Source organism: Pteropus alecto, unplaced genomic scaffold (genome assembly GCF_000325575.1).
Source record: "Pteropus alecto unplaced genomic scaffold, ASM32557v1 scaffold423, whole genome shotgun sequence".
Classification (NCBI taxonomy): domain Eukaryota; kingdom Metazoa; phylum Chordata; class Mammalia; order Chiroptera; family Pteropodidae; genus Pteropus; species Pteropus alecto.
In genome coordinates, this window is record NW_006433947.1 from 169,231 (window position 1) to 184,383 (window position 15,153).

At 37.9% G+C, this 15,153-nt stretch overlaps 1 pseudogene; it reads left to right on the forward strand.

The window, feature by feature from the left end:
• Window positions 1-14,909, forward strand: part of LOC102881270 — a 17,421-nt pseudogene extending 2,512 nt beyond the window's left edge.
• The last annotated feature ends 244 nt before the right edge of the window (window positions 14,910-15,153 follow it).

Here is a 15,153-nt window from a genome sequence, read left to right on the forward strand (position 1 = left end):
TGGGAGGCGGTGCTAATCCCACCTCACATTAGATTGCTGCGGCATTTTATATCCAGCATTGAGCAGCAAGGCTTTGGGTCCTCCATTTCTGAGGACTGAGATCTGGGGTGAGGGTGGGGGGGCCCGGCTCTGCCTTGGGTTTGATCAGGGCCAGGTCTGTGACCTGAAGGGGAGTGTCGGGGCAGCCAGGGTCCCCATTGCTGCAGTGTGTCTGAGGACTTCACCAGGAGGAGAGTGCGATCTGAAGAGGTGGGAAAGCTCACCTGTTGGTCTCTGAGTATGAGTTTGCTGTCCTGAATCTCCCTGTAGCAGGGGCAGCAGACATTGTCTTTTTCATGGGATGAGGTGTCCCCTGTGTGTGTGGTTGTGGCACAGGAAGCGGGGATGCTGATAAACAGTATATTTTCAACTTTCCAGTTTGACTTCTAAAGACTCTCGTTGCCTGAGAAGAAGTCTGGAAGAGGAGGCAGAGAAAAGAAAGAGGGGTCAGGAATGGCTCTTTCTCAGGTAAAGTCGTATTCTCAGTTGATTGCTGTGTCTGTCCTTCCTGAAATGCCCTTTGACTTGCTGATCTTGTGGGAACTGAAGTGTTCTGCCTGACACTTGTTCACACTCAACCTGGACCTTCCTTCAGTCCCTCTCATCCTAGTTAGACTCCGTCTTGCTATTACCGTGAAGAGTCTCCACTGGGCATCATTGTGGGCAGGGCTTCACGCCCTTGGATTGGAGATGGGGTACGGGTCTCGTGGCCTCAGCGGGGTTAGGCAGCAGGGGTTGTTTGGGGGCCAGTCTGGATGCACTGTCACCTCTCTGTCAACCAGGATATAAAGATCCACATGGAAGTCACGTATTTATATTCACCAGTACCTGACGAGTTCAGGAAAAGGGACCAGTAAGTGGAAATCTTTTTGATTGTTTTGTAATACATTTGAAGCTAAATGAGTGTGTAACTGACTTCAAAATAGTAATGACTGGGAATGGACTGGAAGGTTCCCCAACAGACATCAGTGACAGAGGCTGTTATATTCTATTGTCAGTTTTAAAATATGAAGTCAACCGAAATGTCTGACAGTTGGAGATTCTTTAGATTGTTTTTATCATTCATTTCTCAGAGGTTGCATCTTCACTCTGTGAATTGTATCCTTTGACACCCAGGTTTTATTTTTGATGCAGGTAAGGTTCCAGCTTTATTCTTTTGCATGTAGATACCCAGTTTCCCAAGACCATTTGTTGAAGAGGCTATCCTTTCCCCACTGTGTAGTCTTGGCGTCCTTGTCGAAAATCATTTGGCATATGTGCAGGGGTTTATTTTCAAGTTTTCTCTTTTATTGAATTGGTTTATGAATCTGGTTTAATGCCACAATCACACCACCTGATTACTCTTGCTTTGTAATATGTTTGAAATCTAAAAAAGTGAAGCTTCCAACTTTTTTCTTTTTTCAAGTGTGTTTGGGCATGTTTTTTCCTATTTCTGCAGAAATTGCCATTGGGATTTTGATAGGGATTGCATTGAATCTGTAGAACACTTTAGGTAGTATGGACATTTTAACAATATTGAGCCTTCCAATGCATGAGTACAAGGTATTTACTATTTATCTGTATTTTTTATTTTTTTTTTTTAGTAATGTTTCCTAGTTTTTAGTGTAGAAGTCTTTCACCTCCTTAGATAAGTTTATTCCTATGTATTTCATCCTTTTTGATACTATGGTAAATAAATTTTTTTCTTACTTTCCTTTTCCTATTATTTCTTGTCAAAGTGTATAGAAATACAACCGATTTTTGTGTGCTGATTTCCTACTACTTTTCGAAAATTGTTTTTTAGCTGTGACAGTTTTCTTGAGGAATCTTGATGGTTTTCTACATATAAGATCTTATTATCTGCAAAAAAAGATAATTTTGCTTCTTTTCCAATTTGGATAACTCATTTCTTTTTCTGTCTAATTGCTATGCCTAGGACTTCCAGTACTTGGTTGAATAAGAGTGTGGAGAGTGTTTATCTTTGCCTTCTTCCTGAACATAGAGGAAAAGTCTTTCACTGTTGGATATGGTGTTAGCTATGAGCTTTTTATATATGGCTTTTATTATGTTGAGGTAGTTTACTAATCCCAGTTTGTTGAGTGTTTTTATCTTGAAACGCTGAATTTTGTCAAATGATTTTTCTACTTCAATTGAGATGATCATGGTTTTTTTCTTCTTTTAATGTGACATATTACATTAATTGATTTTTGTATGTTGAATTATCCTTGCCTAAGAAGAGTAAATCCCATTTGATCATGATGTATCATTGTTTTATTGTGCTTTTGAATTTGGTTTGATAGTATTTTGTTAAGGATTTTTCCATCAGTGTCGATGAAGGATATAGGTCTGTGGTTTTCTTGTGTTTCTCTGGGTTTGGTATCAGAATCATGCAGGCTCCATAGAATGAGTTTGCAAGTGTTCCTTTTTCAATCCTTTGAAGATTTTTAGAAGGATTAGTGTATTACTGCATACATGTTTGGGAGAAATCTGCATGGAAGTCATCTGGTCCTGGATTTTTTTTTTTTTTAATGGAAGTTTTGATTACTGATTGAATCTCTGCACTTATAATTCCATTCACATTTTTTATTTATGATTAGGTCTTAATAGATTTTATGTTTCTGGAAATATATCTATACTTGTAATTTTCTTACATATATTTTTCCATACTTTTTTTTATCGTATTAAAAAATTTCTGTGACATCAGTTGCAATGTCCCCTTTTCATTTCTGATTTTAGTTATTACAGTCATCTGATTTTATTAGTCTAGCTAAGAGTTAGTTAATCTGTTAATCTTTTCAAGAAATCATTCTTGGTTTGCTGATATTGTCATTTTTTTATTCTCTATTTCATTCATGTCTGTTCTAATCTTTCTTATTTACTTCTTTCCTTCTGGTAAATTGAGTTTAGTTTTTTAACTTCCTTGAGGTGTAAAATAATTTCTTATTTGAGATCTTTGCTTTTTTTAATGTAAGCATATGCCACTGTAGATGTTAGTCTTAGTACTGCTTTCACTGCATCCCTTACACTTCGATATTTTGTGTTTTCAGTTATATCCAGACAGTATAAAATTTCCCTTGTGATTTCTTTTTTGACCTATTTATTGTTTAAGGGTGAGTTGTTTAATTTCCACATTTTGTGGATTTTTCTGTTTTTCTTTTGTCATTTGTTTCTAGTTGTATTGTGGTTAGAAAATATACTTTTTATGATTTCAATTAAAAAAAAATTTTAAGATTTATTTTGTGGCCTAACATGTGGTGTGTCATGGAAAATACTCCATGTGTGCTTGAGAAGAATGTGTTTCCTGCTGTTGTTGGGTAGAATCTTCTGTATATGTCTGTTAGGTCCATCAGTCTGTAGTGTTGTTCAAGTTTTCTGTGTGGTTGTTGTATCCATAACTAAAACTGGGGGTACTGAAGTCTCATATATTACTGTGCTGCAGCCTATTTTTCCCTTCATTTCTCTAAGTGTCTACCTCATATATTTGTGAGGGCTAATGTTAGATGCATGTACATTTATAATTGCTGTATCTTCCTGGTGAAAGTACCCTCTTATCATTATAACATCCTTTGTCTCTTGTGACAGTTTTTGTCTAATAGTCTGTTGTGTTTGCTATAATAAGCCACCCCTGCTGTCTTTAGGGTCTTGTTTGAATGGACTATCTTTTCTAATTCTTTTATTTTTAGCCTGTCTCTGTCGTTAGATTCGTGAATTTTAACAGTTCCAGCTCTTTGACTCTCTTTCTTGTTCTGTTTTTCCCTCCTTTTCCCTCTTTTGCTGGACTCTGATCAGGCATACTGTACAGTGGCGAATGGCAGGAGCCACGCCTGGCTCCCTTTTCTCTGATGTGATGGCAGAGGAAATGCATACAGTGTTTTCTGCTGATTATGATGTTTGGTGAAACGTTTGTCCTTAATGACAGTCTTTTCCCCAATTTCCTTTTGTCATGATTTTTAATTATCTAATCATTTTTTCACATATCCACTAGTATGATGAGTTCTTAAATTTTAATTTGTTAAATGAATGTTTAACATGCAATTTTTTCAATCTTGACTCATTGTTTTATGAATGGAATAAACTGGTTGGTATTTGTTATGCCTATATATCTGAATGGATAAAATCGAATTTATAATTTTGAATGTAGATATTTTATAGAGACTGGAGTTAAAATACTTTGGTTTTTACATGTTTGTACCATTCTTTTTACTAGCCTTTATAGAATGATGTTGGCAAACTAAATTAAGTATAATTGACACATTTTCATTGTCCAAAAGATGCTGAAATACACATGAATACAAACAATAATGAAAAAAAATCATCCAAAAGTATGTCATTGAGACACAACTCTCATTTCAGTTAATTTGTGTGTTTATATGTATGTGCATGAGTGCAAAGATGTTGAAATCCACAATTTCTATAAAAGACCTCATTTCATAAATAAGTTTTATATTTTTAGCAGTTGAAGTGATGTCTTAAATATGTTCCATGGTTTTAAATTTTTTTCTACATTATCACATGAATGATTTAAATAGTAGCAAAATATGTGCATGTGTGTGCGTGTGTATGCTTGTAGACTATAATGACCTTTTATGCAATGCCATGTTAATCTTGAACTTCATTCTGGTTTCTCAGGGCACCATCTGCCAATATACTTTTAATGGTCTGTCTGTTACTTGTTTGATTCTTTAAGTTCAATTCTAAAACTTTTCCACATGAGTTCAGGTGTTTGCTGTGTCATTTCTTAGCTGTTTGATCTGAGGTGAGTTTCTTATAGTGTCTGTGACATAGTTTTCTCCTCTGTAAAATGGGACCAGACTTTTCTCTAATGATCTATCATGTTGATAAATACATGTAAAGCATTTAAAGCAGTGTTTAGCACGTTTTTGAAAACATTTAGTCATTGCTGTCACTGTCATCATCACAATTTAAGAGTCTGACCTTTCTTTAATGGCACTGTGAACTTTGTCATCTCTGAAGACACCAGTCATGCTGTAGCTCATCTAGATATTGAATATCACTGTGTATAGAACATAATATCTAACATTACTGCATAGAGGTGAGTGTTGAATTCTTATTTGTATATTTCATGAATTGTCCACAAAAGTGAGATATCCACATTATTTTGGAGGATATCATAATCTCTTATGGAAAAGCATGAGAAATTAAAATTAGGACATATAACTTTCTCAAATTCCTTTATGTGGATCCATCAGAAGGCACATGTTGACTGAATTGATGCTTACACCTCTCTCGTTTAATGTGAAGATAAGAACTGTTTTCGTGGCTTCTTTGATGAAATGTGGTTTTCATTTCAGGGATGGTTGACATTCAAGGACGTGTTTATAGATTTCTCTCAGGAGGAGTGGGAATGCCTGGACCCCACTCAAAGGGCCTTGTACAGGGACGTGATGTCAGAGAACTACAGGAACCTGCTCTCTCTGGGTGAGGATGGCTTCCCTCAGAAGTCAGGATCTGCCCTGGATATCATTAAATTTTTCCTTATGTGCGTCTTGGGAGCCCTTACCATTGACTTAAGTTCTAGAGTTCACTTGACTGATATCAAAGCCCTGTTTACTCAGAAATGAACTGTTTTATTATTTGGCATCAGGACTTTAAACTTGCTTTTTCTTCAGATGATCAGCCCATCTCATGATACATCAGGGTTGTTCCAGAGCTTAAGTAATTATAAATCCCTATGGTATGTATTTAAAATATCCTGTTTTTTAAAAAATATCCAATTTTATGTTTTCTGTCCCTATGCTTCTGATTCAGTAGTTCCTGGAAGAGCACTAGGCCTCTGCATATTACATTAGTCCATATGCACAGAAGGAGGCAAGCAGTGGATGGATTTGTGAAATATTTTTCTAGACCCATCTGTAACGTCCTCTCAGCTGAACAAACAGCTGGGATTCTGGAAAAGCCACAGCACTTGATATTCCTTTCTTATAATCAGGAATTTCTGTCTGACCTGATTATGATCTTCATTTTGGAGGAAGGCAAAGAGCCCTGGACTGTGGAGAGTGAGGTGAAAAACAGCAAAAAGCCAAATTAGTTGGAATGTATCCAAGGAGTGTACAGAAGTAGAGCTCAGAAAGGGAGAGAGGAAGCCACAACTTTAATAGTGTTTGGAAAATGGGAGACTTCTAAAGTAAAACAGAAGTTTGTTTCTTGTGAACTTTAAAAGAAATATTCCTTCTCCCCTTCTTATCAGTCTGTCCTTCAACATGGAAAATTTATCCTGTCACCTTCTGCTGGTGCTGTAGCTATAAAAGAGACAAAAGCCAATCTTTGTAATGATCACAACACTGTTTTCTGGCCCCGTGACTTCTTCGATTCCTCGACTTTGAGGAGCATGGGGCGGGCTGTTTCAAATCTGTCTCTTACCTCCTTGGTCTCTTCTGCACTTGATCAGATGCTCAGTTTTCAGTCCATTTAGATCAGAGCTGAGGCCTTTGTAGTCCCGACTCCTGTTCCATCCCCATTTGCTGTAGTTGGAAGACATGACCAGGAAACAGGAAAACACTGGCTTTCTTTTTTTCCATCTGGCGCCCCAGAAACTGCATAGAGCTGTCTCTAGCACTGTCTGCCTGTTCAGATCCCTCAACCATTTTCTGTTCTGATTTTGCTACACACTGGAGGGATATGTGTCACAGGGAGCTGGGTTGGAGCTTTTGTAAATTTCTTACTCAGGAAAACTGTGAAGACAGTGGGCAGAAAGATCCTGTTTTTGATCTCTAGTCCTACGTAGGGAGCATGTATCAGTCTTTCAGGATCTTAGCTTGGTGCCTGTGGGTATCTGTGACCCATCTCAGGATCCTACAATATCTGACCCATACCTTATATTTTCTTCTCTCTGCACCACTCCACATTGTTGGGCATGTAGACTTTTCTAGATTTCATACTCTCTTAAATTTGCATTCTCTGTAACTTCCTTTGAAATACACAATCTAAACTTTTATCCTATTTCCTGTTGTGATAATCCTCCTTTAGGAGATGGACAACTTCTGGTGGACTCCTTTACAGAATGGGTTTACTTAAGTCACAGAATATTCCTGAAGGAGATTATTTTAATATATTGCAATTTTATCCTACTACATAGAGCAGCAGCACTGGTCAGCATGTCTCATGATACTGAGATAGAAAGTATCGTGAGAGTCTGGCCAATAAGTGTTTTCAGTTTTCTTTGCAGTTTTGAAGAACATCAAACAGCACCTCTCCAGGGCACTGTGACAGTGTTGATCACACATACATGCTAATTATCATCCCCTTTGTGTCACAAGAAATAGTATGGAAATTTCTCCTCAGAAGAACATAGTCCAAGTTCACATCTCCTATCACTGAGGCTGTTGACTAAACCATTGTTCATGCCACATTTTTCATCCCATGTGTGTCATTGTGCATTCTACCTCAGTCTCTCCCCAGCCTCTGGCAAATAGCATTCTTCTTTTTACTTCTATTAATTTGACTATTTTAGGTACTTCCCATAAATAGGATCATATAGTATTTGTCTTTTTTGTGATTGGCTTATTTCAATTAGCATAATGTCCTCAAGGGTTATTCATGTTATAGCAAATGACTGGATTTGCAACTCTTTTTGAACGCTGAATAATATTCCATTGTATGTCTTGACCACATTTTGTTTGTGCAGATCATCTGTCAGTGGGCATTTGGGTTTTTTCTACATCTTGGCAATTGTGAATAATGTATCTGTGAACATGGGTGTGCAAATATCTCTTCAAGATCTGCTTTCCGTTTTTTTGTGTGTGCATCCACAAGGGGAATTGCTGGATCGTGGTGTTATTCTGTTCACACTCCTATAACAAAGCACCATAGACAGGCTAGCTATTAACAACAGGAAAGTGTTCTTCAGAGTTCTGGGGGCTGGATGTCTGAGGTCAGGGTGCCAGCATGGTTAAGTTCTGGGGGAGACCCTCTTCCAGGTGGCAGACAGCTGGCCTGTCATTGTATCCAAGCATGGCAGGAGAGCTGATCCCTGGTCTCATCTAAGGGCACTCATCCTGCTCATGAGGGATCCATCCTCATGACCAAGTTACCGCCCAAAGGCACACCATTGGATTTTGAAGATTTCAATATTGGAATTTTAGAAGAACACCAACATTCAGCCTATAGCATACAACATTTTATTTTCCCAGCTGCATTAAATAAGAATTCCCATTTTTTCTAATCCTTTCCTAAACTTATTTCCTATTGTTTTGATGGTACAACATCCTAACGAGTATGAGATAATATCTGATTGTGGTTTAGAGGTGCAGTTCCCTGATGATTAGTGGTGCTGAACATGTCTTTATGTTTGTTGGCCATTTGTATCATCTTTAGAGAAATGTCTGCTTAAGTCCTTTGCTCATTTTTTAAAACAGGATATTTGGGGTGGTTGTTCTTGTTGAGGTTGTAGCACTTTATGGTCCTGTGATTTACAGTAAGAAACCTGTATTTGGTCTTCATCCCCATTTCTGACATGAGCTCCCAAAAGCCTTGGAATTTCCTGAGCGATGAGAGCAATGGGAGGATCTCTTGTAACATTTAGTCTCCTGTCCTCAGTTCCTGCAGTCCCTTCAGGGTCTTAAAGGTGAAATGGTGTCTTATTCATAAGACGCCCTTTAAGTCACAATTCTGTTTATGTTAGTGAGGTGACTTGGAAACCCCCAGTGATGGGAAGGCTGGTTGTCAGGGGAGCCAACCATATGATTAGAAGGTTGGAACTTACAGTCCTACCTCCTGACCTCCTGGGAAGAGAGAGGGGCTAGAGATTGAATTGAATCATCAGTGGCCAGTGATTTAATCAGCAGTGCCTATGTAATGAAACTTCCACGAAAACCCAAAAGGAGAGGGTCTTGAGAGCTTCCAGGTTAGTGAACGCGTGGAGGTTGGGGAGCGTGGTGTGCTGGGAGGGGCATGGCAGCTCCTCGCTCTTTCACCATACTTTGCCCTCTGCATTTATTCATCTGGCTGTTCTTGAATTATATTCTTTCATAATAAATGAGTTGTTTAGTAAGTAAAATGTTTATCTCAGTTCTGTGAGCCACTCTAACAAATAAATCGAATCCAAAGAGCAAACCCAAGGAAAGGGTCGTTGAAACCTCTTATCTGTAGCTGGTCTGTCAGAAGCCAGGTGACAGCCTGGAGTCGTGATTAGCATCTGAATGGGAGAGAGAAGGGGTGTTTTTATAGGACAGAACCCTGGTTTTTAGAGTTCTCCCAAAGTATTTTTCGTTTGTATATTGCTGATAATTTGGTGTCCCTGTGGAGTCATCAGTCCCTAGAGTTGACTGGTCTTCTCTCTAGCTGACATCATTCCTGTCTTTTTTCTTGCAGAGATTATGTAAAGAGATCCAGTGATATGATTTCAAGTCATTAGAGACCCTAGCAAAAGGGACATTCTTATTTTTAATACCAAATAAGGAGTTTTAACCTAAAAGTCTCTACACCAAAATTGTTAAAATTCTTTTTCAAAAATATATAATGTAATATTTTATTAGATTCTTTTTCCTTTTTCTTTTTTAATAAACTAATGTGACTCACATTCTTGAAATGCTCAGACCTTGGCAAAACCTATTGCTAGCCTTGTTTCCTAAAACAAACTCTGCCCACCCAGCCAGGAGATCATTATGAACCCGTGGTCTTCCTACTTTGTTGTACTGTTGATATGACTTTATCATGTCTGCATGGGTGTAAACTGATCCATCTGCTCATGTTGGACATTTTGTGGTTTTTCCCTTCCAGCTCCTGCTAAGAGCATTCTTGCACAATTGTCCTGGAATATCCGTGTATGTTTTTCATGAATAAATGCCTGGGAATGGAATTCACATGATACTCAATTTGATAAATTTCATAGCAAGTATTCTAACAGGCATAAATCTGCTTCCACTTACAACACCACACTCTCCATTTTTAAATCTCCTTCATTTTGCCCCATGCTCATAGTATAATTCCCATAGTTTAAAATGAGACAGTATTATGCTACTTGCTAAACCAGTTCTTCTTTCTTCCAAAGTCAGGATTTTAGTTGCCCTCCTGTTAACCTCCCACATGCCCATTACTCCCTATCCTCCACTCGCCTTCCCCAGTCCTGACCCCCTCACCTGGCACCTTGATCTGGCTGGAATACACTGTTATTTCCTAGCATGTTAAGTCTCTGCTCTCATACTCCACCCACCTGCATTCCTCAGACTGTAAAAAATGCCCCCTTCATCAGCAGAACCACCTTGTCAGGACATGACCTAACTAGTATGTGCAGGGGTGACGGCTGAGGAACACTATCAGTGACATAGCCCAGCATGCACACCTCCCTTGAAGTATTTCTTTCTGAGCTCTTGGTGATCTGCACTGCCTGGGTGGGCAGTAGTGCTTTAAGAACATGTCATCTGAGTCTGTGAGTCCAGGTTTAAATCCTGTTTCTCTTCCTATGTAAACGGAGGTTATATACATAAAACCTTTGAGTCTAATCCTTTTATTGAAAAATAGTAATTTCCACCAAAGTTTTTAAAAGCATATGTGCTTTTAGATGACTTAGCATAGTGCACGTTTTATACTAAAGACTCAAAAGTTACTTTTGTGTAATAAATGATATTGTCATATTTATTATGAGATATCCTTTTGCCTGTATTATATTGTACTTTTTATTTTATAATTTGTTCTCTCACCTTAGTTAACAAATTTTCAAAGCACAGACTGTGTTATATATATTGTGGGGCACTGTGTACACAGGGAATTGCTCTAGTGGTTTGCTATTGTATAACTGCTGCCATAAAATCATAATGGTGACCTTTGGCTTCCTTCTCGTAGTCTTCTTTATAATGTTACGTATTTTCTTGACCTGATACTTCAGAAGTCAATGATCCCAGTATAGTTTCCAGCTCCCATGTCGTATGATCTTTCTGAAAGTTCTTTCTTTATTCTTATGGGGGAATATTTACCGTTTAATGGAGTATAATTTTCTATACTACAGACTTCTGTCACTTATTGCTGGTTTATCATGGTTTCCTAGAGTTACCTGTTATTTATTGCTGGTTTATCATGCTTTCCTAGAACATTTTATTTAATAACTTTTATTTTGATGTGGAGATGATGGTCTTTTAGCATGTATTATGCAATATAACTAACATGCATCACTTGTTGATGTTCTAAAATGCCTATTCTTAATGGGTACAGATAGTTTTATAACAGGTATTTAGAAAAATATTTTGTTCTTAAAATAATTTTAAAAATTGTTTTTAATGTTATATTTGTTCTACAATTTTAAACAGCCCATTATTTAAATTACTTAAATAATCTTATTTGTATTATTTACCATTACAATGTTATTTGTTCTTTGGCATTAATTTATGTGTAATATGTATAAAATATGTATAATTTTTTTCTCAGTTATGAGATAGCAGTATGGTTACTGTAAATTGGCATATATTTTGGGGTCATGGTAGAAAAATACCTTTCCTTGAGAGCTATCATAAGTTTGCACAACTTGTTTTTATCATAAGGTGTTTAAAACTAGGCTGCCCTAACATTAATTTGAATTACATACAACCACTATTTTGTTAGTAAAGAACCCTATTTTCTCACTGTTTTTAAAAATTCGAGTACCATGGTTGGGAAGTTTTATAACTGTTCAGTATAACTGTACTTTTGGTGTCATATTATTTTTACATGAAACATTTATTTAGAAACTGTAGTTAATAGGATATCTGTGGTTGTTTATATCTTGTAGACATCTCTCCTCCACATGTGATCAAGCTATTACAACCAACAACAACCAGTGATAAAGGAGAAGTATTTCGAACAGTGATGTTTGGTGGACCAGAAAGCCATGTAATCAAAGACTTTTACTTAAGGGAAATCAAGGAAAATATGCAAGCCTTTGAGTGTCAGTGGAGAGATGATGAAAGAAATTATAAAAGAATGCCTATAACCCATAGAAAACATCTCACTGATAGAAGGGATCAACACGGTAGAAAGGATGCAGGAAACAAGCCTATTGGAAATAGGCTGAGATTCAGCTTTCAGGATGAACTGCAGATATTTCATACTGAAGGGAACATTTATGGATGTAATCTGGCTGAGAACTCTGTCAGCAACACCTGCTCAGTCCAAGCCAACATTTCTAATAACTATAGGAATGATTTTAGGCATCTTTCAGTATTGACAAAAGACAAGAAAGAATGCAGGATAAAACCTTACAAATGTAATGAGTGTGGCAAAGCCTTTAGTATGCATTCAAGACTAATTTACCACCAGGTAATCCATAGTAGAGAAGGACCTCACAAATGTAATGAGTGTGGCAAAGCCTTTAGTGTGCATTCAAACCTAATTTACCATCAGGTAATCCATAGTGGAGAGAAACCTTACAAATGTAATGACTGTGGCAAGGCTTTTAGTGAAAAATCAAACCTTGCATGCCATCGGAGAATACATACTGGAGAGAAGCAATGCAAATGTAATGAATGTGGCAAAGCTTTTAGTGTGAGTTCAAGCCTAAGTAGACATCAGATAATCCACACTGGAGAGAAACCTTACAGATGTAATGAGTGTGGCAAGGCTTTCCATAGAAAATCATACCTTGCAAGTCATCAATGCATTCATACTGGTGAAAAACCTTACAAATGTAACGAGTGTGGCAAGGTTTATATTTACAAATCAAACCTTGCACGTCATCAGAGCATTCACACTGGTGAAAAACCTTACAACTGTAATGAGTGTGGCAAAGTCTTTAGTGAAAAATCAAACCTTGCATGCCATCGGAGAATACATACTGGAGAGAAACCTTACAAATGTAATGAGTGTGGCAAAGCTTTTAGCGTGCGTTCAAGCCTAACTTACCATCAGGTAGTCCACAGTGGAGAAAAACCTTACAGATGTAATGAGTGTGGCAAGGACTTTAGTGAAAAATCAAACCTTGCATGCCATCTGAGAATACATACTGGAGAGAAACCTTACAAATGTAATGAGTGTGACAAAGCTTTTAGCGTGCGTTCAAGCTTAACTTACCATCAGGTAGTCCACAGTGGAGAAAAACCTTACAGATGTAATGTGTGTGGCAAGGACTTTAGTGAAAAATCAAACCTTGCATGCCATCTGAGAATACATACTGGAGAGAAACCTTACAAATGTAATGAGTGTGACAAAGCTTTTAGCGTGCGTTCAAGCTTAACTTACCATCAGGTAGTCCACAGTGGAGAAAAACCTTACAGATGTAATGTGTGTGGCAAGGACTTTAGTGAAAAATCAAACCTTGCATGCCATCTGAGAATACATACTGGAGAGAAACCTTACAAATGTAATGAGTGTGACAAAGCTTTTAGCGTGCGTTCAAGCTTAACTTACCATCAGGTAGTCCACAGTGGAGAAAAACCTTACAGATGTAATGTGTGTGGCAAGGATTTTAGTCACTCGTCACAGCTTGCAAGACATCGGAGAATACATACTGGAGAGAAACCTTAAAAATGTAATGAGCATGGCAAAGTCTTCAGTGTGAGTTCTTGCCTAGTTTACCGTCAGGTAATCTATACTGGGGAGAGGCCTTACAAATGTAGTGGATGTGGCAAGGCTTTTAGGTATTGCCTTAAACTCAGTGTTCACCAAAATAATTCTTACTTACAAATACAGCAAATATGGAAAAATTTTTACAGTAGTGCTTACTCTTTAGTAGATACAGGAATATATACCCTATAGAGTAATCATACAAATTAAACTGTGTGGCAAAGTTTTTACCCAAACATCAATGTTTGGGAAACATATTGGAGCGATATCTTTTTAATGTAACGAGTGTGGCAAAGCTTTACTCAAGGCTACCCCTTGGTGCACATCAGATAATCCATACTGGAGAGAAGCCATATAAATATTTGTGCCAAGGTGTTCAGTCAAAAGTTTCACCTTGCAAATCATTAGAAAACTCATACTGGAGAGAAACCTTACAAATGTAATGACCATGGCAAAGTCTTTAGTCAAAATTCACACCCTGTCAGTCACCAGAGAATTCATATTGGAGAGAAGCCTTACAAGTATAATGAGTATGAAAAAGCCTTTGGTATGCACTCAAGGTTAAACAAACATCCAGTAGTCTATATTGGCCGGAGACTTTGCAAATGTAATGGATGTGACAATGGATGTGTTCACACCTTGGGCTTCATGAAAAAATACATAACTGGAGAGAAGCCATACATATGTATTGAATGTGGCAAGGCCTTTAGATAATGGTCAGACCTCAGGATTCACCGAATTCATTCTGGAGAGAAACCTTACAGATGCCATGTGTGGCAAAACCTTTACTTGGGGCTCACACCTCACCAATCATCAGACACTCCATACTAGTGAAAGAACAAATGTATTGCCTTAAACTCAAGGTTCACAATTCACTAGACATCAGAATATACATCTTTGAGAGAAACCACACAAAAGTAGTGTGCATACTAAGGCTTTTACCCAAAGATCAAAACTGGGACATCAGAGGATTTATATTGGAGAGCCACCTTATGAATGTAATGAATGTCATAATGCTTTTCATCAAACATCTATGCATTTGGATCAATAGAATTCATGCAGGACAGGAAGTATACAAATATATGGGACTTCAAAATACTATCAAGATACAATGTGTCCTTGGGATTCGAAAGAATCCTTACAAATGTAATGAATGTGGTAAAAAATTTAAGCAGTTCTCACAACTGACCCATTCAAAATTCTGTAATAGGTATAAGTCTCTAGTTCTGAGATTAACCTGTGATATTACATACTGCAGAATAATTATAAGTCAAACAATGTTAAAACTCACGATATGCTGTATGTCACAGGGACAGGATGTGTACAAACAGCTCTTTTTTTTTTTTCCTCTCTTTAATTGCCGCCCCCCTCCCCCCATACTTCCACCCCTGACTTACGAATGTTGCCATCTCCCTTTTTTTAAGAACTGGATCTCTGAAGGCAGGGTGTCTCCTCCCACGCTCTTGCAGCGCGCACCTGGGGCCTGGCGCGCCCGAGGCCTGGCACACCCAGGGTATGGTCCATGGCTCCACCTGGGGCATGAACCCAGGACCTTCTGCGTGTAAAGCAGACGTGCTAACCACTACACTGTGGATCCACCCCCACAGCTCATTATTTTTAGGTTTGTAATATTTAGTTATCTGAGTT